This window comes from Oratosquilla oratoria, chromosome 15, assembly GCF_046742065.1.
Source record: "Oratosquilla oratoria isolate Oo_2021 chromosome 15, ASM4674206v1, whole genome shotgun sequence".
NCBI classification, from domain to species: Eukaryota; Metazoa; Arthropoda; class Malacostraca; order Stomatopoda; family Squillidae; genus Oratosquilla; species Oratosquilla oratoria.
The window spans coordinates 38,517,837-38,545,650 of NC_134791.1; the positions used below are offsets into that span (position 1 = coordinate 38,517,837).

The 27,814-nt window shown below is 40.4% G+C and overlaps 1 protein-coding gene across 1 annotated transcript in view; it reads left to right on the forward strand.

Moving 5' to 3' along the window:
• The first annotated feature begins 22,661 nt into the window (after window positions 1-22,661).
• Window positions 22,662-27,814, forward strand: part of Syx5 (syntaxin 5) — a 103,286-nt gene continuing 98,133 nt past the window's right edge. The window contains exon 1 of the mRNA XM_076198817.1: window positions 22,662-22,684. The gene's annotated coding sequence lies outside the window, so the exon portion shown is untranslated. The remainder of the gene's footprint in view (window positions 22,685-27,814) is intronic.

Sequence of the window (27,814 nt, forward strand, 5' to 3'; positions counted from 1 at the left end):
TATACAGACAGAACGGCGCCTCCAGTCTTTGTTTATAAAACAGTTGATGGCGAGCTAACGCGAGTCTGACTAAGCTATTGTCGCTTGTCGGCGACTAAACAATCCGCGGACTCAGCATTTCAATACCCTAGTGTTTCATAACCTTATTAGCATTCGTACTCCGGTCCTCTTCATCTACTGAAATTTCTACCTCCATCTACCGGCCTCTTACAGTTACGTTTGTTAGTATTTGGCTAATGTGCCGTGTGAATTCTATTACTATTATGGTGTTTTGAGTGATACACACATATCCTGTGGATATGTGTGTTTGTATGAGACAATGTGCCTTATATATTATTTATTTTTATATTACGTTATATCTTATATACGTAACCTTCCTTTTTTATTTTATTATCATTATTTTATTTATTTATTATTAGCTAGTGGCCATGTCTGTGGCGAAAGGACTGGGTTTTAGCCTAGTATTGTTTTAAGTCTGGGCCAGTTTTTTTTTTTTTTTTTTTTTTTTTTTTTTTTTTTTTTTTTATTGGGGAGGTGGGGGTATTATTTTGTAAGTTGATATGTTGTTCCATGCTTTACTGCTTAGTCTGATGAGTCTTGAGTGCATTGTTTCTATGTTTGTTGTTTTGAGGAGTTGTTCTTGTGTTTCTAGGTATGGTGGTTTATGTTTTAGTGTTTTCCTTAATGTTTTGTTTTGTAATGTTTGCATGTTTTTTATGTTTGTGTGTGTGCTTGTGACTGATTATTGGGGGGTATTCCAGTTGTGGTCGTGCCAGTGTTTTGTAAAATTTTATTTGTGTTTTTGTTGTTAGTCCTCTGAAGCGTCTTAGTCTATTGAGTGTGTTTTTTGTTATTTGTATTCTGTTTTTGATGTGGTGTTTTATTCCTTGTGTGTTGATGGTGAGGCCTAGGATGTGTGCTTGTTTATTGTATGGTATTATGTTGTTGTTTATTTTTATTGGTGCTGGTTGGCGTGCTGAGATGGCTAGTAGTTGGAATTTGTTTGTGTTTGTAGATAGTTTCCATTGTTTTTCGTATGTGTTAATTTTGTTGATTTTGTGTTCTGTCTTTCTGGCAAGCATGTGTTTTCCTGTAGTGTTAGGGTATGTGATTATATGTGTGACGTCGCCTGCGTATTGTATAGTGTAGCTTCCGTGTGAAGGTGGTGGTATGTCTGATGTGTATAAGTTAAACAATGTTCCTTGGGGAACTCCGCTTTGGAGAGGGAAGGCTGGTCCTATTTAGTGGTTTATTTTGATTTTTGCTGTTCTGTTGTCTAGGAAGCTACACAGTGTTTTCGTGATGGTGTCTGGAGGGTGTGTTTGAAGTATTTTGTATTTAAGGCCTTCGTGCCATACTTTGTCGAAGGCCTTGGATATGTCGCGTGATATTATGTTACATGCGTGTTTGTGTCTTTGTGTGTCTGCAATTGTTTCATATATGATGGCGAGTGCTGTGTGTGTTCCTTTGCCAGGTGTGAATCCATGTTGGTGTGGGTTTAACATGTCGTGTTCGTGTAAGTGTGCCATAAGTCTGTTTGTGATTAGTCTTTCGTATATTTTTCCAGGTGTTTCTAGTAGTGATATGGGTCTGTAGTTTTGTATTTGTGTGGTGTCTTTGTTTTGTTTTGGTATGAATGTGATGATTGAGTTTTTTAATTTTTGTGGAAAGTATCCTAGGCTGAGTGTTTCGTTGTATATATCTGTGAGTAGTTGTATTGTTGTGTTTGGTAAGTGCGCGAGTATTTGTTTCGTTATGCCTGATTGTCCTGGAGCTTTGTTTTTGGTGTGTTTGATTATGTTTTTAACGTCTTCTAGTTGTATGGGTTGTCCGATGTAGTTGTCAGTGTCTAGTCTGTCTAAGTCTATGTTTGCGTAAGGTTGTGTTTGTTGGTGGTGTTGTGTTATGTATGTGAGTATTTTTGTTTCATGGTTTGTGTCAAATTGTGTGTTTTCTGTTGGTGTGATCTGAAAAATGTTTTGCCATACCTGTCTGAATGCGTTTTCTTTGTCTTTGACGCCGTGTAGTTTGTCGTTGTTATGTGTTATGTATGGTGAAGTGTTAGTGTTGGATCCTTGTAGTCTCTTTATTGTGTTCCAGAAGTCTTGTGTTTTTTTTTTTTAGTTTAATTTGATGTTTGATATTAATTTGTTCCATGTTTCTTCGTAGTTTCTTTTGTATTCTTCTAGTATTTGTGTTTGTAATTGTTTAATTGTTTGTGTTGTGTGTGGAGTCCAGTTGTTTTCTGTTATGGCTTTGCTTTTTATGTTGTTTGCTTTCCATATTAATTGTTTTAGTGTTTTAGATGTTTTAGGGGTGGGTAGTTGTTTGTGGTGTGTTGTAGGTATGCTCTGTGCGATTGCGTTGTGTAATAATTTGTGCCAGTTTTCTATTTTGTCGTGTATGTATTTTGTGTCTTTTATTTGTGTGTTTGTGTTGGCTTGCGTTTCTGTGTTGTTGTATTCTTCTGTTGTTGTTTCTAGAATTGTTTTGAATTTCTTCCAGTCTGCTTTGTATAGTAATCTAGGTGGTGTGGGGATAGTGGTCGCTGTGGTGGATAGTGTGAAGTGTAGTAGTATGTGATCTGATGAAGTTATGTCGTCTGGGTGTATTCTGTATGTGAGGTGGTGGTGTCGGTTGGTGAATATCATGTCTGGGTTGCTTGTTCCGGTGTGTGTAATGCTTGTTGGGAAGTCTGGGCCTAGGAAGGTGAGGTGGTTCTGTGTTATTAGTTGGTGTATGCTTTTTCCTACGTGATTATTGTATGTGTGTTTTAGTGTTTTGTGTTTTGCATTAAAGCCTCCTATGATATATGTTGGTTGTGGTTTCTGTATGATTTTCAGTATGTCTTGTGTTGGTAGGTATGGTCTTCGTGGTGGGAGGTATGTTGTGGCTATGATTATGGGTCCTTTGTTTGTGTGCATTTCAATGGCTAATATGTCTTCATCAAAGTCGTCTAATAGTTTGTATTTTATGTTTTGTTTTATGGCTATAGCTATTCCTGCGTTGTCTTCGTTGTAAGTGTTTTGTGTGTGTGTGTGTTGTAGTTAAATATTTTAACTGTGTTTCCCTATTGAATTGAGTAGTATGATGTCTGGTGTTTGTGTTAGGTAGTGGTTGCTTAGTTGGTTTCTTCTGTGGAATGTCCGGTGTTGTACGTTGTGTTGTAGTATGCGTATTGTGTTCATGTGTGTTTGATTTATTGGCTGTTGACTGTCCAGTGAGGTGTGTCTGTTGGTTTGTGTTTACGGATGTCGTAGTATCCTTGTTGTGCTACAACCACTACTAGTTCGGAAACGTACTGCTACCCGAGACAATTCCCCCTTCTTGTGGAATCTCGCTCTGGCAGGATTATGCCCAGCATAACTCTCCCTGCACGATCGGCATAGCCCTTGTGGTTCTGTCAAAAATTGTCTTTACGGCGGGAGAGGTGGGAACCCTTACTTCAAGACAAGCCCGGTCTCGCACGCTCTAGGTGCACTCGGGCCTCGTATTTTATCGACTGCTTGCTAGATAGACAGGATACGTTAAGCGAATTAGCACCAACGCGTTAATACACGCCCGCGCCCCCCTGCCCCTTAGATTTCCGCCTTTTTTATTTCGCTAGTCCTGCACACAAACACAGTTCCTTTGTTAATTCCCGTCATCAGTACCGCCATGGCGGCTACTGATACCGTGACTGGCGTGGTGAAACGTAGGCACTGCGCTCCAGGATCAGAGCCTCCATCCGATGATGAAGCTGCCGTGGTGATGGCCCCTGTTCATAACAAGGGTGGCAAGCTCCCCACCTTCAAGGTCGTACCCTCAGCGGGGTACGATACAGCTTTTGAGGTGATACGAGCTCTTGAGAAGGGCCCCCTCCACGGTAAGCCTGTATCCCTCCGGCCCCTTGGCGACGGTAACCTGCTGCTGTTACCGAGCAGTTACCAACTCGTCGAGGAGCTGGAGGCAGTTACATCATTGAATGGAAAGCCTCTGACCCTGGAGAGACTCAATCCCGAGGACAAGCGGTACAGACTCGTGGTGCACAATTATCCGACCTCAATAATGACTGAGGCCATTGAGGACCACCCTCAGGTGATTGGAGCCACGAGAATGCGCGGCTGGGATAAGACGCCCACCCGCCAGGTCTTGATCACCATAAAAGGCGAACCGTTCAATCGTATTGACCTGGGGATATATGGCAGCTATGATGTACGAACGTACATCCCTGATCCTCTCCGTTGTTTTAAGTGTCAACGTTATGGTCATCACCAGGCGCGGTGCACTTCCAGGCTACCGAAATGTGCCATTTGCAGCATGTTTCATGCTACCGAGACTTGTCTTAACAAGTTCAAGGCTGGCACTGAGACTGTGGCCAAGTGCCCCAATTGTAGCAAGAAGCACCGCGCCTGGAATACTTCTTGCTCAGCTCGTAAAGCTCAGGCCATTGCCTGTAAGGAGAGGACAGAGAAGCGACAGGACTTCATACCTGCCCGCCCCCAGGTACATTTGTATGGGGCAGCAGGAAGCACTCTCCCACTGCACCACAGACACCTACACCTAGTGCTCCCGATTTAAACAATCAAGAGCACTTCCCAGCACTCGACACAGACACACGCACACACACCCGAACTCAGCCAGCTCCCAAAAAGACCCCCACACCCAAACCTACGACTAAGCCCACGCCTACCCCTAAGCCTACGCATAAGCCCACGCCTACCCCTAAGCCTACGCATAAGCCCACGCCTACCCCTAAACCCACGCCCCCAGTACCGACCCCACGAGCACAGGAACGGCGGTCCCCTCCACCTCAGTATCCGTCTGATGTCACCCCCCTTAGGGAGGATGACATCGACTTGATTGTGACTGGTGTCGTCTCTGCAGTCGCTACGACCCTTGGGGAGAGCGACCCAGACAAGATGCTAGTGATGGTGGACAGGGCCGTCAAGAACGTGCTCAAACTCCTGAAAGAGAAGAGGAACCCTAGGCGAAAGGAGAGGACTCCCTCCCCCTCTACCTCCTCCTCTCCCGCCTCTTCCTCTTCCTCTGCCTCCTCCTCCTCCCCTTCCACTTCCCCCAAGCCCGCTACACCAGCTTTTACCATAGGGAAGGCAACACCTACAACCTTAAGGACGAGGAAAGTGCCTTCTGCTAAGCCCCAACGTCATTTTGCGCTTAGGCTTGAAGACTCCTCTTCTGATGAGGAGGGAAATGCCCCCACTGTTTCAAAGACGCAACTCATCTTGTCCTCTGACCGGGGAGGACAAGATGAGACAGTAATGGAACTAGACAGGGAAGAAAGTCGCCAAGTTCAATAATCACCTAAGGTTGCTACAGTGCATAAACGGGTTCCGCAGCAAAAGCTCGTATCTCCTTGTGCATGCGCAAGAGCATGATTACGATATCATACTACTCCAGGAGACATTGGTGAGCGATGAGGTGTGATTTCCGGGATATCGCATCTTCTCCCTCCCTCGCTTAACCACTACTAGGGGGTGCATGATCTTAGTCAAATCATCCATCCCCTGCAGTGTGATCATGGACCCTGTATCATGTGGGGATGGTGTGGAAGTTCTTGCGGTTCGACTCCATCGAGCCCATGAAGTGTACACCATCTATAACATATACAGGGGCCAGAGAGCGGAACTGGACCTTGGAGAAGTGTGTGCTCTTGCTGCGGATAGGCTCCTCATCATAGGAGGGGACTTCAACGCCCATCATGATATTTTGATGTCGCCCCAAGGGCCCAATGTCGCTGGGCGCCACTTAAATTACGTACTAGATGAATGCCCTGACATTGCGTTGTTGAATGATGGAAATCCGATGCACGTGCAAGGTGGACGACTTGATCTGACCTTGGCGACGGCCACTCTCCTCCCTAGGGTGATCAGGAAAGAGTACGAGCGCAGACCCTACAAGGCATCCGCGCACTGTCGGAACCTGGAATGGCGGTCTATTACACGGATGGCTCCGTAGACCCCAACAGGCCTCGTAGTGCGGGGGCTGCCTTCGTGACGGATGGTTTGACCTTCGGCAGGAGAGTATCTGATCATGCGTCCACTCTCCAATCTGAGGCCATAGTGGTCCAAGGAGCGTTAGAGCATGCTCTAATATCTCGAGCTGGTCCTGTGGTGATCCACACGGATTCACAGTCTCTGCTAGGCAGCTTGGAATCGATACAGCCCAGCGACAATGTACGCCTACTGACCTCCATCCTAACACACCTGCTGAAGCTGCATCAGGAAGGCAGGAGTGTTACGCTCAACTGGGTGCCAAGCCACGTGGGCGTCCCAGGCAACGAGCTAGCCGACGCCGCAGCTGAAGCGGTGCGCCAAAGACCCGAAGTCGATGTTGTCGTCCCTCTCAGCAGAAATCAGTTGCGCATACGCACCAGGGCTCTTAATCAGGTACAACGGTTCCTTCAGCACAGACTGGAGGCAGAGGTGTCAGAGAGGGCGAGGTGGTACAGGGCAGTCACAGACTACGAGCCCCTTGTACTTCCTCGCTCCACACCTAGAAAAGTGGAAACTCTGCTCTTCCGTCTGCGTCTGGAGGACCGTTGTTTCTAGGAAATCAAGAGAGATTCAACACCTGCAGAAAGAAGATGCCACCACTGTAGCCACCCTGAAGCCACCCTCAAGCACTACCTCCAGCATTGCCCCGCAACTGATTTATTTTCTGATGAGAGGGCCTCCGACAACATCTGAGGGTCTTGTGCGTCGCCTATGCCGCCACTTAAGCGATTATGAACTGCATCGGCTGGTGGAGTGTCAGCCCCCACTATAAATTTATATATGTATATATATATATATATATATATATATATATATATATATATATATATATATATATATATATATATGTATGTCTCACTTAGCACCATTCACTATAGTATTCACTTGTAACATCATCACTTGAAACACCAACACTGATACATCATGAAGGGTGCATTCGCCGGGATGTGCATACGCATTTTACATTAGTATGCACATCTTGTGAATGTATGAGTGTGTGTGGTTGGGCCCACACACACTCATAAGTCAAATCACCCTCTAAACGGGCTCACACTAAAAGCCCGTGGGAGCTTCACTCCCGAATTTAACAGAACAGAACAGAACAGCCGAGACGGGCAGTTCACCACGATCGGTGGTGGCGAGGAGATGTATCTCCTTTGTTGCTGCGGGTCTGGCACATGCCGACCTCTTCGGTGACGTCGGCAGGCGGGTTTACACCAGAGACAAATACACACACCGTCACTGGATCAACTCTACAGACTCTCAAACCCAACCTGGGTAAAAGCAGGAACAGCTCAGGCCTTACATGGGGCTAAACAGGAACGCGCTCTACACCCGGGAAGTGAACTCTACTCACTTCCCGTAAGATAAATACACACACCTCTCACAAACATAGGTACGACCCACGCACAAACATCTACACTTCCTTTCTAACTTTTTCTTTTACTACATCTTCTCATTTCAGCTTACCTCCCACTAAAGATTTTTCCGTTTTTCCACCTTTCTCTACTACTACGCCTCCTACTATTTTCTGAACTTTTGGTGATTGTAATCCCGGCGTCGGCGCCGCCGTCCGAGTTTCCAGTCCCTTTCTCCCGAGCCACGACCACCAACAGCCCCTGATCGCTCGCTTAATCGCCCGGTGGCAATAGCCCTCTTTTATACACTACTATCTTTTCATTTTCTTACAAACATTCTTCCCCTCCCACAAAAACCGATACCGCGCAAGCGGGTGGTCTTTCCTAGCAAATCAGAAATCAGTTCACAAACACTCTTCTTAAAATAAACAACACAAACGTTCCAATGAAAGACCATACCTGTGTGCTGGGTAGCACACTGGATAGTGGCCTTACCTGGACCCCACACTTCCGCAAACAGGGAGCGAAGGCTAGGGCTGTGCTGGGAAGGCTAAGACGCTTCAAAACTGCAACACTGACCACCAAACGTCGATTGTACCTAGCCCTTGTCAGACCTATTCTGTGCCAATCCCCGGGACCAAGCCAGCTGACATGTCCCACTAACAACTACGACCATCAGAAGGTTCAGAATGCCGCTGTCAAGTTCATCACGGGTTCGCGATGGAGCGATTTCAGAACCGCTGAGTCCCTACACCGAATTTCCAACATCCGTCCACCCAACCAACACAAACATAAACTTCACACGAGACACCTAGAAAAAGTCCACGACAGACACAAACACCTAATACAACACATTACACCTAGACCACACCGTACAGACTATCTGTCAGCTGCGCCCGTCCCACGTGCGGTGTACACGATAAGACATGTATAACCGTACTTATCAATAATGCACCCCTTCACCAGCTTTGACTGGTGATAACGATCATAATAATAATAATAATAATATTGTATGTAGCCCATTAATTGACAGGCTATAAGCATACATGTTGGAGGCATCAACCCTCTATGTGTAGAATACACACAAAACCATACCGCAAACAAAACTAACACAACTACATGCACAAACAACTACATAAACTTTCTCTTCTACTGCAATTATTTTCATTTCCAGCTTTCTTTCCTACTACATCGGAAATTTACCTACTACTAAAATTATTTCCAATTTCTCTATCTTTCCCTAAGACTAAGCCTCCTACTCATTTTCTAACTTTGTTGGATGAGGATAAGAATAGATATTCCATGTAACCTCACGGTTACACATCAATCGCAGTCTCCAACCCCAAGTCTCCTGCCCATACCTCCAAAGCCACGACGCCGCGAAATAAATATCCCTAATCGCCCAGTGGCAAAATCCCTCTTTTATACACTACTATCTTTTCATTTTCTTACAGACCTTCTTCTCCTCCCACAAAAACCGATCCCGCGCAAGCGGGTGGTCTTAGCTAGCAAATCGCAAATCGTTCACTCCAGGACACGACCTCTTCAAGCAGCTCTCCTCAACAAGTAATACTCCTCTTCAAGCAGCTCTCTACTTTAAGCAGCAGTTCTCTCCAGCAAGACGCCTCGGGACCAGTTCTCTCCAGCAAACCGCCAGCAAGTCGTCTCATTTCCTCCTGTGATTCTTCGCCCACAGCCACGACGCTTGAAGCCTTCACTCTGGACCTACTCCAAACGAGACCTCGTCCGAACCCTCCGCGCCTATTAACCATTAAACTTTAGTGTTAAGTGTTGTTGTGAGTCTCATTTTACCTGGCTTGTCCGAACCATATCACCACACTCCTATCGCATACCCTCCCAAACTCCTTCACTAAACCCTTTCTCTGATCCTGCCACAAGTGCATTGTCGTCAGCAAACAACAACTGGCTCACCGTACAACTGTACGATAACACCCTCCCTACGGGTGTTATCGTACAGTTGTTGACAACGACTTTACAGACCAGCATTGTACCACCCAAGACTGACGTAGGCTGTAATACAGAAAAATCTGTATTAGACCAGAATAACTCTCCATCCCCTCCTGCTGCTTCCCTTTCAAGTGATGAAGACCAAGACTGATGTAAGCGAAGTGAGGAAAATGAGAGCGATATTGTGGAGTGATATTGTGACGTCACAAAGGATTACAAAGGCTGAGCATGCCGACAGGAGACCTTTTGGTCCATAACTAGGTCGGATACGAAAAAATATAATAATGATAAATAAAAATAGATAAATAAATAAAAGATAAATAAAATAAAATAATATATAAATAATAATAAATAAATAAATGCATATGTATAGTTAAATAATAAACAAACAGGTAAATAGTAAATAATAATCAATAGGCAGATACATTATACTAAATGAAAAACAAGCATTACACATCTTCCTTAGGTGTTTGTCTAAACGAATCAAGCTTCGAACTGAACTATATTGCACTGCCTCTGCAGGAAGTTTATTCCATTCATTAACTACACGGTTGGCGAAGTTGTTTCTACTCACTTCCAAATTAAATCTATTTCCTGACAGTTTGAGATCATTATTTCTTATCGGTGTGAAAAATTTGTCACTTTTGATATTGTCAATTCCCTTTAGAATCTAAAAACCTGTATCAAGTCACCTTTGAGTCTACGTTTTTTTTTTCTTAACAGATTCATATGTTTTAGTCGAATTTCGTAAGATTTATTTTTTGATATTTGGAATCAGTTTTGTGGCTCTTTTGTACTTTTCCCAATCTGACAGCGTCTTTAATGAGATTCGATGACCATACGGACGAACTGACGATTTATATGGCTTGTTAATGAGAGTCCTAGAATCTTGTTTGCTTTCTAAGAAGCTGAAATACACTGTTTAGATGATTTGAGATCGTTACTGATAATTACGTCGATATCCTTTTCACTATCAACTTTTGTTAATTTTTAACGAATTTCCAGATAACTTGTAATCATACTTGCTGTTATTTTTACTTATGTGCACAACCTTACATTTATTTGTGTTAAATTTCATTAGCCACTTTACAGACCATTGCTGTAATTTATCTAAATATTGAATATCTAAATGATTTAAGTGAGTATTGCCATTCTGCACAGTTTTGTATCATCAGTAAATTTGGAGACAATAGACTTTAGTACGTGGTCTATATAATTTATACATACTATGAATAGAAGTGACCCAACAACGGAACCCTGAGGAACTCCAATCGTAACATTTTTCCATCTAGAAGTTTTCCATTTAAATTGGTTTTCAATCATTCAACCAATTTCTAGTCCAACTTAATAGGCTAAATTAGTAAGTAGCCTTTCGTGGGGGGACGGTATCAAAAGTTTTTGCAAAGTCTAGATATATTACATCTATATTGTTTCTTTTGTCATAATTCGAGATGACTGTGTTGTAGAATTCGAATAAGTTGGTCACGCAAGAACGTTTCCGTCTGAATCCATGTTGGCGATCATTTATCAACCAGTTACTTTCTAAATGATGTTCGATAGCATCTCTGATGATAGTTTCCATCATTTTCCCTACGATTGAAGTCAAGCTTGTAGGCCTGTAGTTATTTTTTTCACCTTTTTTTGAATATGGAGTAAAGTTAGCCAGCTTCCATTCTCTTGGGACATCTCCGGATAAGATGGATTTCTTAAAAATAATTTCTAATGGAACAACAATCTCATTTTTAATTTCCTTTAAGATTCTTGGATGCCAACCATCAGGCCCTGATGTTTAATTAACTTTTTTGTAGCTTAAATTGACTGTATCATAAAATATACTGTTCAGATTGAAAATCAAACTTAATTTTTCTGTTACATAACGATGGAAGGTTTCAGCCCATCGTTACCTAAAGTTTAGTAAACTGGTCAATTCATGGGCCCCTCCGTAGCTCTTGGACCCCGGAACAATGTATCTACTGAAGGAGGGATAGATACATTGTCATATATGTGTGGAAGATCCTTGAGAGAAGAGTACCAAATGTGTGACAACAAGAAAACACCAACCCAAGAGGAGGAAGATTATGGTACTCGCATTTTTAACAGTCTCCCTCGAGAGATTCGAGATCACATCCCCGGAAAGCTTCAAAAGAAGACTTGATAAGTGGCTGAGCACAATACCAGACGAACCGCCAAAACCAGGATGCTCAAACTCCCACCACAACTTGTGGTGGGAGTTTGAGCATCACAACACCCTCTCAGAAAACACACGGAGGGCAGTTCAAGACCCTGGAACCAGTGGTGGCCCATCTCAACTGTGCCATTAACAGGCGAAATTTTCCTAAGTATCCTAAGTATTTCAAACGAAAGCATGCTCCAACACCTCGCAGGTGTATATATTTCCTGCAAACATATAACATAGGCTTTGAAGAACCAATAATTCCTCATTAAGTAAATCAATATAATATTGGGTTGGGCCATTGGTACTGGGCTTTAGTCTTTTTTTTCCATAACTGAGACTAGGATTTTGTCCTACTTGACGGCTGCGATTTTGTCCGCTGGGATTATGTCATGTCTTCTGGTAATTTAAGTCTGCCAAGGTCATAATTTCTATTTACAAAATCTTATTTGTCTCCTTGAATTTTTGAACTGGCATATCGATCTGCAGTATTTAGTGATGTATATCCTGGACTTACTTTAAAATTCCCGCTTCATTGAAAATAATTTGGAAAGCCTATATCTCAGAATAAATAGGTTATAGTCCATATAGTTAAATTTCTAAAGTTTGGTAAAATCATTGTTATTTTTGTTTATATGAAAGTACCTAGAAAATAGTTTTAGTTCAGAAATGCTAAAATGACGTCAGCTTGAAGTCGTGGCCTTCCTATGTTTACGATAGTGGAAGGAAAGGAGGTGTGAATTTCATTGATAGGATAAGGTAACTAATAGAGACGTGTGCCGTCATTGGTCGTGATGTGTTATTTAATTTGAATTGAAATCGCGTGTATAATGATTACTGTCATTATGAATGCACTGATACGACAGGAAAAGCGAATTCTGGTTAAACCTATTGTATCAGCTGGGTAAAATCTTATGACCTTGCAAGACAGACGGTTGACGTTTGCATATTTCTTACATTTGGACTCCGTAGGTGGCTTAAACTGTAGGTAATGTACTAGTATTGTTAATCTTATTCATCATATCTTGTTAGTTTCCCTGTGCACGAATAGGAGACAAGTGGTCGGCCTGGATGGAAATGATATTATGATAATGATTACAAAGACAGAGTTGTTTACTTGGTGCAGTAGATAATATTTGACATGATCTGTGCTGAACACATCCTTGTCTGGTTTTAGATGAATGCTTCTTAACTTTAGAATTTCAATCTTTAAAACAGGTTAAACACAGGTTGCTGGTTGGCCATCTTCAGCCAAACATATTGGTTGCAACTGACATGGCAGTTTCTGACTAATCGTCTAATGAAAATTGTGAAAATGTCAGGTTTTGAAAAAATAAATCTTTTTTTAGACGTGCACATGCGATATAGCATTAGGAAATTGAATATTTTGTGAATTACAACACATCAACGTAATATGTTTTTCTTGGTGAAAATCAATAACAGAAAACGTTAAAAGTAAAAGCGATACACAAACTAAGTCATGGCTACTCCTTAAGATGCCATCTTTGTTTCGATAGATTGAGAGGTTGAGAATGACTAAGATGACCTTGATGACTTCTAGAATTACAGGTGATGCATTACTAAATGCAGGGTAGGTTAGGTTAGACAAATTTATCATACTTTAATTTTTTTTTTTTTATCTCTGCATCTACCAAAACAAAGATGGACTCTCAAGCAGTCACAGCAGCTATGTTTTTTGTGTATCACTTTTAGCAACATTTTCTGTTATTGATTTCTGCCAAGAAAAATATACATTAATGTATTATGATTTACAAAATTAATATTAAATTTTCTATCGCTGTATTGCATAAGTGTGCCCTTCTAAAAACTTACCAAGATAAATGCCGTTTGAAAAATAATAATTTTTTGTAAAAGGAAATTTGAAAATATGTACTTAATTTTTTTTGTTGTAAATTTTTTAGAAGTGTACACCTACGTGATATAGCAATAGAAAATTGATCATTAATTTTATAAAGTATAATACATCAGCATAATATATGATTTTCTTGGCAGAAATCAACAACAAAATAGTTGCTAAAACCAATTTACTAATGAACGAAGTCATGGTGGTTGAATGTCCTTCTGAAACTGGGGCACATACTCACAGATGAAGTTCTAGAAGAGGCTCATGCCTGTGACTCCAGCTTGATAACCTGATTGCCTGTACAGTGGTGGTGGAGGTTAATTGTGCTCTATAATTAAATATCTGTTCTTGGCTTTTGCATATTATATCTAGTCTTGATTCAAATTGTAACACTGTGTCTGCATTGACCAACTCTGGCACATCATTCCAAGGATTTACTACCCGATTTGAAAAGACATATTTTCTTATATTTAGTCTTGCTCTCTCTTTAAAAATCTTCTTTGAACTTTCTCTTATGTTGTCCTCGTTCATCTTAATACCTCTTATACATTGTTGGTCATACTTGGTTTATTTGGAGAAGTTCCGAGGTCTATCCTCACAGTCGTAGTGATCTACCACTGCTGCCAGTCCTGCTGTCCCTCCTCACAAGGGCCAGTTGGTCTATTATTGTGTTGGAAGACAACTTACTGATGGCAGTGTAGCCTGGCACTGGGGGCTCATCTGGCACCTTCCATAGAAATCTGTCCAGCACATGCTTGAAGTTGTCCACCGGGCAGTTGGTTCTCTCACTTCTTTTGGAAGTGTATTGAAAATTTTTGTACCCTTGTGACCTAGGCTGGATGCCAGTAATGTCTTATTTTTTGGTGGGAGAGTTTGTCTCTCACACTTGTGTCTGTGCTTCACACTGTGAAATGGCTTGATTGTTGTGGGCGTGGGGTCAGGAACAAGGCCCTCCAGGATTTTCCATGTATAGATGACCCTATACCTTTCTCTCCTCCTTTGTTGGGAGTAGAGTCCCAGTGCCTCCAAGCGATCCCAATAATTGAGATCCTTCATCCCTCTAATATGCCTGGTGTAATTTCTTTGTACAGCCTCAAGCCTCTGGACGTCTCCTTGTTTATGTGGTGACCAGAGTTGGCTACGGTAGTCCAGGATAGGTTGTATTAGCACCTTCCAAAGGGTTAGTATTACCTCTGCCACTCTTGAGGAGAAAGTCTGTAATACCCAGCTGGCCATCCCTCATGTTCTTTTCACAGTCTGCGTGATGTGGTGCTGGAAAGTAGCGTCATCACCTAGATGTATACCCAGACATTTTACATGGGCTTTGGGTGTGATTTTCATTCCTCTTTCTGTGTGCAGTTCGGTGTAATCTTTAATATCTTGGTGCCATATCTCATGACCTCAAACTTCTCTTCATTGAGCTGCCTATTGCAATCGTTAGCCCAAGCATAGACGATATCAAGGTCGTCTTCTATATGGCATACGTCTTTACTTTTCAGCACTGCACGACTGATGTGGGTATCATCGGCAAAAGACAGGAGGGTTGAGTCCACTCTCCTATTTATGTCATTCATATGAATTAAGAAAGTGGAGGGGGCCAAGGACAGAGCCTTGTGGTACTCCACTTACTACTTTGGTTTCGCTGGACTAAAGGCCATCAACTGCGACTGTTTGGGTACAGTTCTTTAACAGCCAGTTGTAGTGTGTCAGTAGATTTGAGAGGCAGGACCGACCTTTTCTAAAGCCATGCTGGTTCTCTTTTATAAGGTTATTCTTTTTGAGGTATGCAAATAGTTTGTCCCTTATGCATTTCTCAATTACTTTGATGATGTGGGACATGAGGGCAGGCAAAATCCTGTCTCCTTTATATATTAGGCTTTTTTCTGTGTAATCATCTTGTAAGTTTCAATTTGATCTCCTCTTGATCTTCTGTAGGCCAGTATCGGTAGATTAATTTCTTCAGCCTTTTACTTCATAACCATGTCCTTTCAGCAGTGGTATCGTTCTTGTGGCTCTTTGTTGAACATTTTCAATAGCCTCGATGTCTTTAACTAGGTGAGGACTCCAGATCTGATTGGCATATTCTAAATGAGGCCTTAATATTGCAGTGTACAATGCTTTCAGGATGAATATATTGAGGCAGACAAAATTTCTCCTAATAATGCCAAGAATGTTGTTAGCCTTATTGATTTTCTCAGTGAAATGCTCAGTGAATGTCAGATGGTCATCGATGACAACTCCAGTGTCCATTTCAATTTTAGTACTGGTTATGTTGCCGTACATCTTGTACTCTTGTTCTTTAACATTAGATCTACCTATTTTCATATGTTTATTGGTTGTGCACACCTATGTGATATAGCAATAGAAAATTAATTATTTAATTATTTGTAAATTATAATACATCAACATAATATGCGATTTTCTTGGCAGAAATCAGTAACAAAAGATGCTAAAACCAATGTACTAATGATTGAAGTCATGGTGGTTGAATGATACGCCATGTTTGTTTTGATAGATGTTGAATTCGAAGAAATGAAAGGATGATAAATTCTTCTATTCCAACCTAACTTATGTAACCTAACCTAACCTAACCTGTATTTAGTAATTTGGTACCTCAAATTCTAATGATTATCCAGGTCGTTGTCATCGTCATCGTCATGGATGCTAACAGCCTGATTATTATTGTACCTCAGGCAATTAATAGACAACAGCAGAACCCCGTGTTATCTCATAAAATCTAAGGAAGCCCTGTTGTCTTTGTAACAGCACTTATTAATGTCACCTGTAGTTGGAGAATACCCTGTCCACAACTGACAGTGACTGGACTGGACAGACAACAGCATGGCGTCTGTACCATATCCTAGCGGCTTCGTTCGTTAGTAGATGTGCTTGTAGCAAGGTTTTTTGTCATTTATTTCTGCAAAAAAATTCGCATACTACGTTCATGTATTTTAATTTACAAAATTAATATTTAATTTTATAATGCTATATCGCATAGGTGTGCAGAACTAAAATAATACCTTTTTATTTTTATCAGCTTCTGACCCAGGGCAGTGGACAGGATGCAGGGATAACCCGTCATCCAGGAGGTGCCAAGATGAGAGGGAGGGGGGAGTGAAATATGTAGGGAATGGAAAAGGTGGGAATAGTTTTTATGCCATTTTCTTTTTGGCTACCCCCCCGTGTAAAGGGGAAAAAACCCTTTGGTATATGTATGTACATATTTTTATCTGGATGATAGTTGAACATCCAACTCTGACCATTTTCTCAGTTCATCTATGTCTTCCTGAAGCTTGTTACAATCCTCTTCATTTGTAATTGTTCCTTAAATTCTTGGTATCACCAGCATAAAGATATACCTCGCTCCCATGTTTAAGGGACCGTCAGGTTGCTTTATAAGGGAGCATGTCCTATAACTTTTTTAATCTCTTTGATGAACTTAGGTATAATTACCATTTACATTTGTCTATAATTCCCCTGGGTATTTTATTCCTCACATGTCTATATAAAGTGTAGTGAAGATATAATGAAGTTTAATGAAGCTGTAATTAATCATATGGAAATCCTTCCACATAATTAAGCTTGGTATATATTGCAAGCTTAGATTCTGGGGAATATAAGTTATAATGTACATTTGACCAAACTTATACCTCTGATTTTTTGTGAATTTTCTTTTCTGAACATTTCAAAGATGCTGCAAAATTCAGGTTTCTTAAATAGAAAAAAAATATAAAATAAAATTTCTTTTATTTTTTAATATAGGAAATAAAGAGCATAATTTTATCTTTCAAATGAAACAAAAATGACAAAAATCCATCAAGAACAACCGAAGATATAACAACAAAAAGAACAAAAACATTAAATGTACATGAGAAGGCATTTAAATTTTGTGCGACATTTTTAAAAGGCCCCAGCCCCATAGTCCCCGCTTTTGGTCACTTTACCATTTTTACTTTTCACTTTTTTTCTCCTCCTCTCGTTTCTTGTCTCTTCTTTCGAGGGCAGACTTATGAATATGGGTGTAGGGTTCTCCAAGAAGAGGAACAACAAATCCTTCTTTATAACCAACATTGTTGGATGCTGTCCTCTTCGTTTGTTTGTTTTTTTCCTTCTTGTTTCTTCATCTGGCACGCAAGGGCCTTCACTGCATTCTTCCTCCTTGCTCGTTGGCTTTTTGTCAATCTTGCCATGATTACCGCAAGAAATTACAGTGAGGAATCAAAAATATGAAGCACGGTGAGAGCTTCAAAAGAACGTGACCTCACTTTGACGTTTGGATGGGTACTGATGCCCTGATGTCTGCTATTTCTGATCTATGCTTGTGGGAGGAGTTGCTAAATACCTCCATAAACACAATTCCGTAGCAAAAAACAAAATAGCTATAGAAAAAATTAACGCTATTCCAATATACAGAATATTTGATACGCAGTGGGGTTGCCAATAATTTATCTATTTTATTCTGTATAAAAAGATAGAAACGAAATACAGCTCTATAACTTTGTAGGAGTGTTGCCAACATCATAGAGATTCTTTTTAAATGTTTTCCTAAAATTCGTTCATGTACCAGATTTTTTCGAATAATTGCCCCTGACGGACCCTTAACCACATCTGAAAGATCATTGATGAACATAACAAATACCAGAGGCCCCAGCATTAATCCCAGAGGCATCCCACTGGTGACCTCCCTCCAGTCAGAGGCCTCATCATTAACCATTACTTGTTGCTTTCTGCCAGACAAAAAACTTTTAATCCACTAGAACAGATTACCGTCTATTCCATAACTTTTTATCTTAGCCAGTAGTCTTTTGTGTGGAACTCGGTCAAATGCCTTCATAAAATCACAATAAACAACATCTATGGCTTAACCCTCATCAATGACCTCCATCCAATTTTCCAAGACCTGAATCAGTTGAAGCACTGTTGATCTGCCAGAGATGAACCCAAATTGTTTATCACAAAATAAGTTTTGCATTTTCATATGGTGGATTATTGCTTCTCTCAGGACTGATTCCATTAATTTACTGAAAACACTAGTTGGGCCTACAGATATGTAGTTACCAGGGTCACTCTTGCTTCCCATCTTAAATATTGGTGTTATTTGCACTATCTTCCAATCCTCCGGAACTACTCCATCTTCCAGTGAGCTACTGAATATTATTTTCAATGGTGCTAATAATTCTTCCATCAGATCTTTAACAATTCTTGGGTGAATACCATCTGTTGATAAAGTTGTCCCCATAGAAATGCTTAAAGTTCTGATTGATTCCCTGGTACATTGGCTAAATAAACAGTCACATTTGGAGGCAGGTAAACAACAAAGATGTTACCTGAAACAAATTCATGTGCAGGAGTATGAGCCCTGCAATTGTCCAGTATGAGAAGGACTTTGGAATCCTCACTCAACCCCTGCTGATGAAGAAGCTCCTTCACTTCCACTACAAAGGTATGGAAGAGCCACCACTTGAAAAGTTCAGCCACCATCTACGCCTTGCTGTTGGCATTATAATGGACTGGCAAATGATGAACATCTTTAAATGTCTTGGGTTTCTTAAATTTGCCAATCAGGGCAGTGGACAAGATGCAGGGATGACCCATCATCCAGGAGGTGCCAAGATAAGAGGGTGGAGGGGAGTGGAGTGTGATAGGGTTGGAATGGGTGGTGTGACCGATAATTGGTTGCGATTACATAAGGCAGACTTAATGCAGGCAAGATAAACTCCAAGCCGGAGTTTCTTCTATTTATTAACAATAATCTGGGTCTTCAAACAACAAATTATCAATAGGCCCTTTAGGCAAAATACAGTAAGTGCCGGGCTTTGACCTTGGGCACACCTGCGTCTGGCAGGCACTTGACCTGACCAGCTCTGGCTGGCAGGCTCTTGCCCTGCCCAGCTCTACTGTCTTGGTTACATTATGGTCCACTAATAAAGGAGGTTAGTGGGTTGGAGTCAGTTTTACTTATGGGGGTTAGTCGTATGGTTAGACATGGTACGTCTATGTTAGCTTATGGGTAATATAATTGGGGCAGGTATAATAAAGGGGGTTCAATGGGTTTCTCTGGTGACATTAGGCATCTCTGAGTGGTGATATCCTGTTTGTCTGAGTTACTGCTGAGGTCTGGGAAAGTGAAGTGCCATGTTGCATGCATGTGGATCACGTGTGTGGTGAGTGTGGTTAGATATGGTTACATTTCCTCCCTGACCTTTTGAGTTACATTCGCGTACCTTGGGTTAAGGTCGTGACAGTGGGGTTTTGGCATACATAATTGCAAAAGAAATATTAAGATATGATAATTTGTTAAGTTGCTAGTGGGAGACATTGACATGTAAAATTTATTTGAATGAGTAAAAAGGGGGTTTTATGTACATTATCATATCTTGAATGTGTTCAGTGAAGCAATGTAAAGATATTTACATTTCTTTGTATATTTTCTTTTCAATGAGAATGAATTTGTACTTTCACTTATGTTCTTTCTCTGTTCAATGAGATTTGTTGATATCATTTCTATGAGATATATTTAGTTTGTATAAGGGTTCATTTTCACTAGAGGCATAGATTTACTGAAGACATGACATCCTAAATTGTTGTTATTTTTTTTTTTTATGTGTTTGAAAAGAAAAGAAAAGAAGTAAAGCAAAAGGTAAAGGAGGCAAAGAGGAGAGCAGATGTGAAATGGGGTAGGAGTATGACAGAAAATTTTGAAAGTAATAAAAAGATGTTTTGGAAAGAAATTAAGAGAGGAAGAGGAGGCGAATCAAGTAGGGAAGAAAAGGTAAAAGGTACAGATGGAGAGTTGATAATGGAAGAGATGGCAGTGAGGGGAAGATGGGCACTTAGAATTGAAGCAAATAAAAAACAAGATAAGAATGGAGACTGAAAGGATTGATTTTTTATTTTTTTATTTTAGAGAGAGTACTAGACCTGAGGCTGAGAAAATGGTACATAAAAAAGGAAACATAAATAAAAAAAGAGAAGAAGAAAAAAATAACATATACATAGTATGATTTCTGGACTAAATGAATTAAATGACTATCTGTTAGAGAAACCTGACATAATGGGAATTGTGGAGACAAAATGTCCACTACATTAAATACTGTGGGACAAGGTCTATACAACCATTGGGCAAAAAATAGAATGGAAAAACAGGGTGGAGTCATGTTTTTGACTAAGAAATGTTTAAATGTGACAAAGATAACTGAAGGAAAAAATAATGTGGAATTATGATTAAAGTTGAAAAATATGAAAAGTTAAAAATTTATAGTAGTATATGTACCCCCAAAAACACAAGCTTAGACTGATAGTGATAATTCCAAAACACTGGAAGACACAAAAAAATGCATTAACTGAGATATTGAAAGGAGGAAACATAGTAATTATGGGTGACTTTAACTCAAAGGAAATATGTTGGGAAGAAATGACAGTAAAAGGTGGAGAGGAACTTTGGGGAAATATTCTACTGGATATGACCATTGAATACACATTGACTCAATGGGTGAAGGAAAATACCAGATAGAAACAATGAACTATCGAGACTAGATTTAATATTCACATCAGAGCCTGAAATCATGGACAAAATGGCATACAAAACACCAAATGGGAAGAGTGACCACATACTAATAAAGTTGGAACTTAAAAGAACAAAATTATGTGAGAAACATAGAAAAGAAAGACTAATGTACAACAAAATGGACTTCGAAAAAATTGGAAAACTTTTTCAAAATGCAAACTGGGAAAAAAATTTAAATGAAGAAACAAAGATGGAAGAGAAGTGGAACATATTAAAAGAAAAAGGCAAGGCGGGAACAGATAAATAAGTACCAAAGAAGAAACAAAAAAGGGTATACATAAAGTGTTGGCATAACAAAAAGTGTAGTGAAGCTAAAGATAGAAGTGACAAAGCTTGGAAAAGATGGAAAAAAAAGACAAAAAAAAAAGACCAAATAGCAAACGTACATCAAATATGTAGGAAAGAAAAAAGAAACTATGAAAAAGACATAATAGAAAAATGCACAGACCAACCTAAACTATTCTACAGATTTGTAAATGACAAACTAAAAGACAAACATGAAGTAGTGAAACTGCATGATGGAAATAAAGAATGTATAGATGATGTAGAAATGGCTGAAATTATGATCAAACATTTTAAATCTGAATTTACAAAATTGGGAGGAAGGACAGAGAAAGATCCCCTGCAATGAAAGAAATAACAGTGACAAAGAAAGAAATAACAGAACAAATAAAAAACCTTGACATCAGAAAGTCACATGGGCTGGATGAAATTGCAAATTGGATAATGAAATAATGTATAGATAAACAGACAAAATACATACATATACCAAGGGTTTTTCCCCCTTACAAGGGGGGTAGCCAAAAAGAAAAAGGCATAAAATCATTCCCACCCATTCCATCCCTGAATCCACTCCACACCCCTCCACCCTCCCTCTTATCTTAGCACCTCCTGAATGACGGGTCATCCCTGCACCTTGTCCACTGCCCTGGGTCAGAAGCAGTGTTGCAAGAAACAGCACATCCACAGCAAGGCCGCTTCATTAAATCGGCGACCCCCCCTCTCCGTCCCCCCATTGCATAAAATGAGAGGACGGGGAGAAATCCCTTCGGGCTGCGTCAAATTTTGCTCACACATACTACCTCACCCCCTGTCCACCCGCCCATTCCACCTCATGCTATCACAACATCATCCATATACAACCATTCTCCATTCACCCGTCTTCTGTCCTCTCCCTTCCTTCCTCAACAGACATTCCCCTCTTCCCCAAAGCCCCCTTCACCCCATCCATCCACCTCATCCTAGGATGCCCCCTCATGTTCACTCCCTCCACATCTGCCTTCCACACCTCTTTTACTAGTCTTTCTTTACTCATTCTTTCCATGTGTCCAAACCATCCTAATATTCTTTCATCAACCCTATCTCCCAGCTTCCTTTCCACCCCCATTCTCCTCCTTACCTCCTCATTTCTCACTCTATCTAGCCTAGTAACCTCCATCATACTTCTCAGACACCTCATCTCAGACAAAATACACAAGATAATTGATTTCTCACCCAAAGAAGGAAAAGTACCACAAGATTGGAAAAATACAAATACAGTCAACTCTCAATTAACACGAGTTTAACGCATCTTTTATTTAATACGAGTTAATTTTTAAGGATTTTTTTTTAAATAACAACAATTTCGATTTAATGCAATTTGAATTTGGCGTTAACAGCACTGAGAGAGATGGCCTCGGCGCGGTCAGTCTCCTGTGCCCTGTGTTGATCTCAGTCTGAAGATAGCCTGCACTGTGGGTGGAAGTGTCTGTGTTAAAGGTGAGGGGGGATTTTCATCTCATTGCGCACCATGTTAAAAAATGTACCGTATATATCTTGCTTATTTATGCATCAATTTTGATCATTCAAACACCATTCTATTGCAAATTTCAAGGAGAAAAAGATGATCAAACATTTTTTTTCTTTATACATAATGATGTTATGTGAATCTGTGCATATATGGAAACAGTGAAAAACATTCACCTTCCAATGTTTACCATCAAAGATAATGTACAAATCTATTTTTTGTTTTGATAGATTTTTTAAGCATAAAATACTGAACAAAATGGTTTTTAAATGATAAACATCGGTTGATAAATAATGGAGAAATTAGACTTTGAATGATTGAATTATGAGTTTTCGGGAAACGACAAAAAATGAAACCTATAGCTAATTTTTTGTACCCATAGTTTTGCATTGTGTTTATTATCTGCAGGACACTATATTACCTTCCAATATAATTACCTTGGTTATGACCAGTTTACTGCTACTGTAGATATATAGATATAGCTGCAGTATAATTTGGGCCTTTACCGGTACTATACTGCAGCTGCAGTACTGTACCTCACCACTGGTGGATCATTAGAACAACAGTTTTGGCTGCAAAGGCTACAGGGTTTTTGATCAACCAGTGGTGGGCCCCTTCCCTGTAAACTGCTGCTGTTCACCATATTCTGTAGTAGCTACTGTAGGCCTATTTGCCAACATCATGATTTTAGAAATTGCCGGCACTATACTCTGAAGAGGGCTTTGCTGTCTTCTTTCGCTTCAGTCTAGGGCCCTTTTGGATTGAAGCTTTCTTCTTTCTGCTTTTGTCTTTCCTATGTAAAAAGTGAACAGCACTGCTTGTTGGTTCACCAAAACCAAGGTGTGGGATGATACTGCCACTTTCATAGCCAAAATTGTGTTGAAGAACTGTATGGGCTGCAGAGTACTGCACGTTTTTCAGCCCATAATACTTCGTCTTAGCGAGTCCATGCCAAATTTTACTATGTAGGGACTCATTTGGATTTTGAGTCCTGCCACCTAAACACAAAATAATAGCTTGAAATGGTATCACACCGACAAGACACAACCAAATCTGTTATCAGTACTTCCTGAAATAAGTTTTGTTTTTTTCTTCACCTTTTGAAGCTCCATTCTTGGCAAAACTTGCGTTTTTCCTCCATCTTTTCAGTGCTTCATAGAAAACGGTAAGGGAGAACTAAAGAAAAAAAAAATTCTAACCTTTTTTGCAGACGAAAAAAAAAAAATTCCTTTTTGACATCTGACTTTCTACCACACGTGTACACTCACTATCCGAGTTACGACCTAGATCGGTTCCGACCAACCGGTCGTAAGTCGAAACGGTCGTAACTTGGACCGTATACATTCGAGGTGTATACTCAAGGACATATGATGCAGAGCGTAAATCCAGCTCAAATGTTTCGTTTGTGGCCTCATTGTAGAACATTCTCAGGGTATGCAAAATATCCAATACTCTTTGATTGTTATACTAAATAATAAATGACATACATACATACATATACCAAGGCTTTTTTTCCCTCTTACCAGGGGGGTAGCCAAAAAGGACAAGGCACAAAAACATTCCCACCCATTTCATCCCCGAAAACACTCCACACCCCTCCACCTTCCCTCCCATCTTAGCACCTCCTAGATGACGGGTCATCCCTGCACCCTGTCCACCGCCCTTGGTCAGAAGCAGTGTCGCAGGACACAGCACATCCACAGCAAGGCCGCTTCATTAAATCGGCGACCCCCCCTCTCCGTCCCCCCATATAAAGGAGAGGACGGGGAGAAATCCCTTCGGGCTGCGTCAACAATTTTACACAGGATTCTTATTAGAGACCGAAAATACAAATTAACACAAAGATACAAAATATAAAAAATAGAAAATATGCAGGTAAAAAACAAAAACAAATAAAATCCACTTTTTGGTTGCACATCATCTACACTTTCTTCGTGCGTACGGTCGAGGGAAAGGTCAGGCAGTAGGTCTGGCGAGGCAGCATGGGAGATCCGTTGGTCAAGGCATAATTAATAAAAAGAGGTTGAAGTGATAAAGGCTTAATAATATTTAAAATAATTCCCTCAAATGTACATGAAAACAAGTACAAGATTAGCTTCTATGCACTGGGCTCAATCATCGCCTCCCATGCGAAAACGTTCGGTCTCTCTTCGTAAGAAAAGAACGATAATCATAGCATAACGTTATTTCACCAAATAAATATTTTATGCATGGAATAGTACAGTGAGATGTATTGTCTTATTGAATATAAGATATTATACTTCAGAACTCCAGGAATATCATAGACTTGGGTTAAAGCTATTTGTATCCATGTTTGTACACTACAGCTTTCGACTTTCGACCAATAGAGAACTCGAACCAGAATGAAAAGTACGAATGCAGGACTACTGTAAAACGACTCTGTCTTGGCTTTTGGGGAAGCGTGTATCACCGAGAAATGAGGAGCTGAGGAGGAGAACAGGGGTGAAAAAGGATTTGGGAGATAGGGTTGATGAAAGAATATTAGGATGGTTTGGACATGGAAAGAATGAGTGAAGAAAGACTAGTAAAAGAGGTATGGAAGGCAGATGTGGAGGGAGTGAACATGAGGGGACGTCCTAGGATGAGATGGATGGATGGGGTGAAGGGGGCTTTGGGGAAGAGGGGAATGTCTGTTGAGGAAGGAAGGGAGAGGACGGAAGACAGAGGTGAGTGGAGAATGGTTGTATATGGATGATGTTGTGATTGCATGAGGAGGAATGGGCGGGGGGGTGGGGTAGTATGTGTGAGTAAATTTTGACGCAGCCCGAAGGGATTTCTCCCCGTCCTCTCCTTATATGCAAGGGGGGTCGCCGATTAAATGAAGCGGCCTTGCTGTGGATGTGCTGTGTCTTGCGACACTGCTTCTGACCCAGGGCGGTGGGCAGGGTGCAGGGATGACCCGTCATCCAGGAGGTGCTCAGATGAGAGGGAGGGTGGGAGGGGTGTGGAATGTATTTAGGGATGAAATGGGTGGGAGTGTTTTTATGCCTTTACCTTTTTGGCTACCTCCCTTGGAAGGGGGAAAAAGCCTTGGTATATGTATGTATGTATGTGTATCACCGATCTGGCAAAACTGCCCTTTCTGACCATTCCCACCTGCCCTGATTATCGGTGGGAACTGGGAATCGAAATACGGTATAATATCAATTCCAGTAAAATTATGGTATATGGTAGACATCGTATGGTAGATGGTAGACACACACTAAATTATGGTAGAAATACTATAATTATGGCAGACAGCGCAACCTTGGTGAGATGCTGTGCTGTGCTGCCGTAACTGTCGTACGGGATGCTGGACGCCACGTGCAAACGTACAGTAAATCAGTAAACTCATAATATGTGCATGTAGGCATCTGCTGAATGTGGTCGTAAGTACGGGTGGACGTAAGTACGGGTGGACGTAAGTCGCACAGGTCGTAACTCGGATAGTGGGTGTATTTGTTTACACTCAACCGCGAGTGTGGGCATTTAAACACCATTTAAACACTGTAATCATAATAATAGGCCCCCAAAAAAGTGCGCTCTTGTTTTCTTAGGTACTTTTGCGTTATTTGAAGCAAAAAAAAAATGTTTGATAAATTTGTCATAATTCGTCAAAAAATCCCCCCTAAGGACCGTGATAAGATCATAAAAGTTTGAAAAATTGTTACAGAGAAATGAATACTTTAGTTAGAGATTGTAAACTCTCGTTTTCTGTTCTACACCAAAAGAAAACAGTGACACCAACCCACAATTAATGGTAAACTAATTTTTAAATGTATGGACCATGATTATAAGTCATAAAAGCTTGAAAAACTGTTACAGAGAAATGAATAATTTAGAGATTGTAAACGCTTGTTTTCTGTTTTACACCAAAAACAAAAATGGTGTCACCAACCCACAATTAATGGTAAACTAATTTTTAACGATGAGTGCCCGGGATTCGGAGGAAGAGGTGAGTGAGGTGGAGAGTGGCTGGTGACGAGGGTGGCTGGTGACGAGTGCGCACATAGAATAAATAACTGTGTACTACAAATAAATACAAAGAATGTGTGTTTTTGTTGTTTCTGTAACCTACAAATGTATTAATAATGTGTTCAAGTTCAGAGTAACAAAATCCCAAAATAGATAAGACTTTCTCAGTGTCCAGGAACCTATCCCCCCCCTATTACCATTATTTCCTTTGGGAAAAATATGTTTAACTAACGCAATTTTAATTAACATGACATCTCCAGGAATGTAACCCTTGCGTTAATTGAGAATTGACTGTATTGTACCAATATACAAAGGAGGGGACAGAAAATCCAACCAGCTATAGACTGGTCTCCCTTACAAGTGCAATAGCAAAAGTATACAAAAAAGTTATCAAAAGTAAATGGATTAAACACTTGGAGGAGAATAAAATACTAAATCCAAAACAATTTGGATTTAAACCTGGAAGATCGTATGCCACAAACTTAATATGCTTTTACTCAAGGCTAATAAAGATAATTCAAGAAAGGGACGGATGGGCAGATTGTGCCTTCTTAGATTTACAAAAGGCTACTAAGAAAAATTGAAACAATAGGTGGAATACAAGGAAAGTTATTGGAATGGATGAAAGATTTCTTTAGCAGGAGAAAAATGAGGGTGGTACTTAGAGACAAGAACTCAAATTGTGAAGAAATGATATGTTTGCCATATATATAAATGACATGGTATGGAATGTTGTATGAACTTTGCACATGATGCAAAACTACTAAAGAGAGCAAGTACAGAGGAAGATTGCAAACCATTACAAGACCTAGGCAAAATCTGGAAATGGAGGTGGCAGAGTGAAGTAAATTTCACCATCAAGAAATGTAGTTTAATGGAATTTGGAAAAAGCAAAAACAGAATATCAGGATGATACAAAATTGGTACAATAGAAATTAAAAAAGTCAACTTGGAAAGGGACCTAGAGGTAACTATCACCAATGACATGGCACCAGACATATCAACAAATTAGTTGGAGAAACTTTCAATTTATTAAGATCAATGAAAGTGGCCCTTGACTACATGGACAAAAAAAATGGTAGAGAAAATATTAGTTACATTGATAAGACCAAAATTGGAGTATGCTG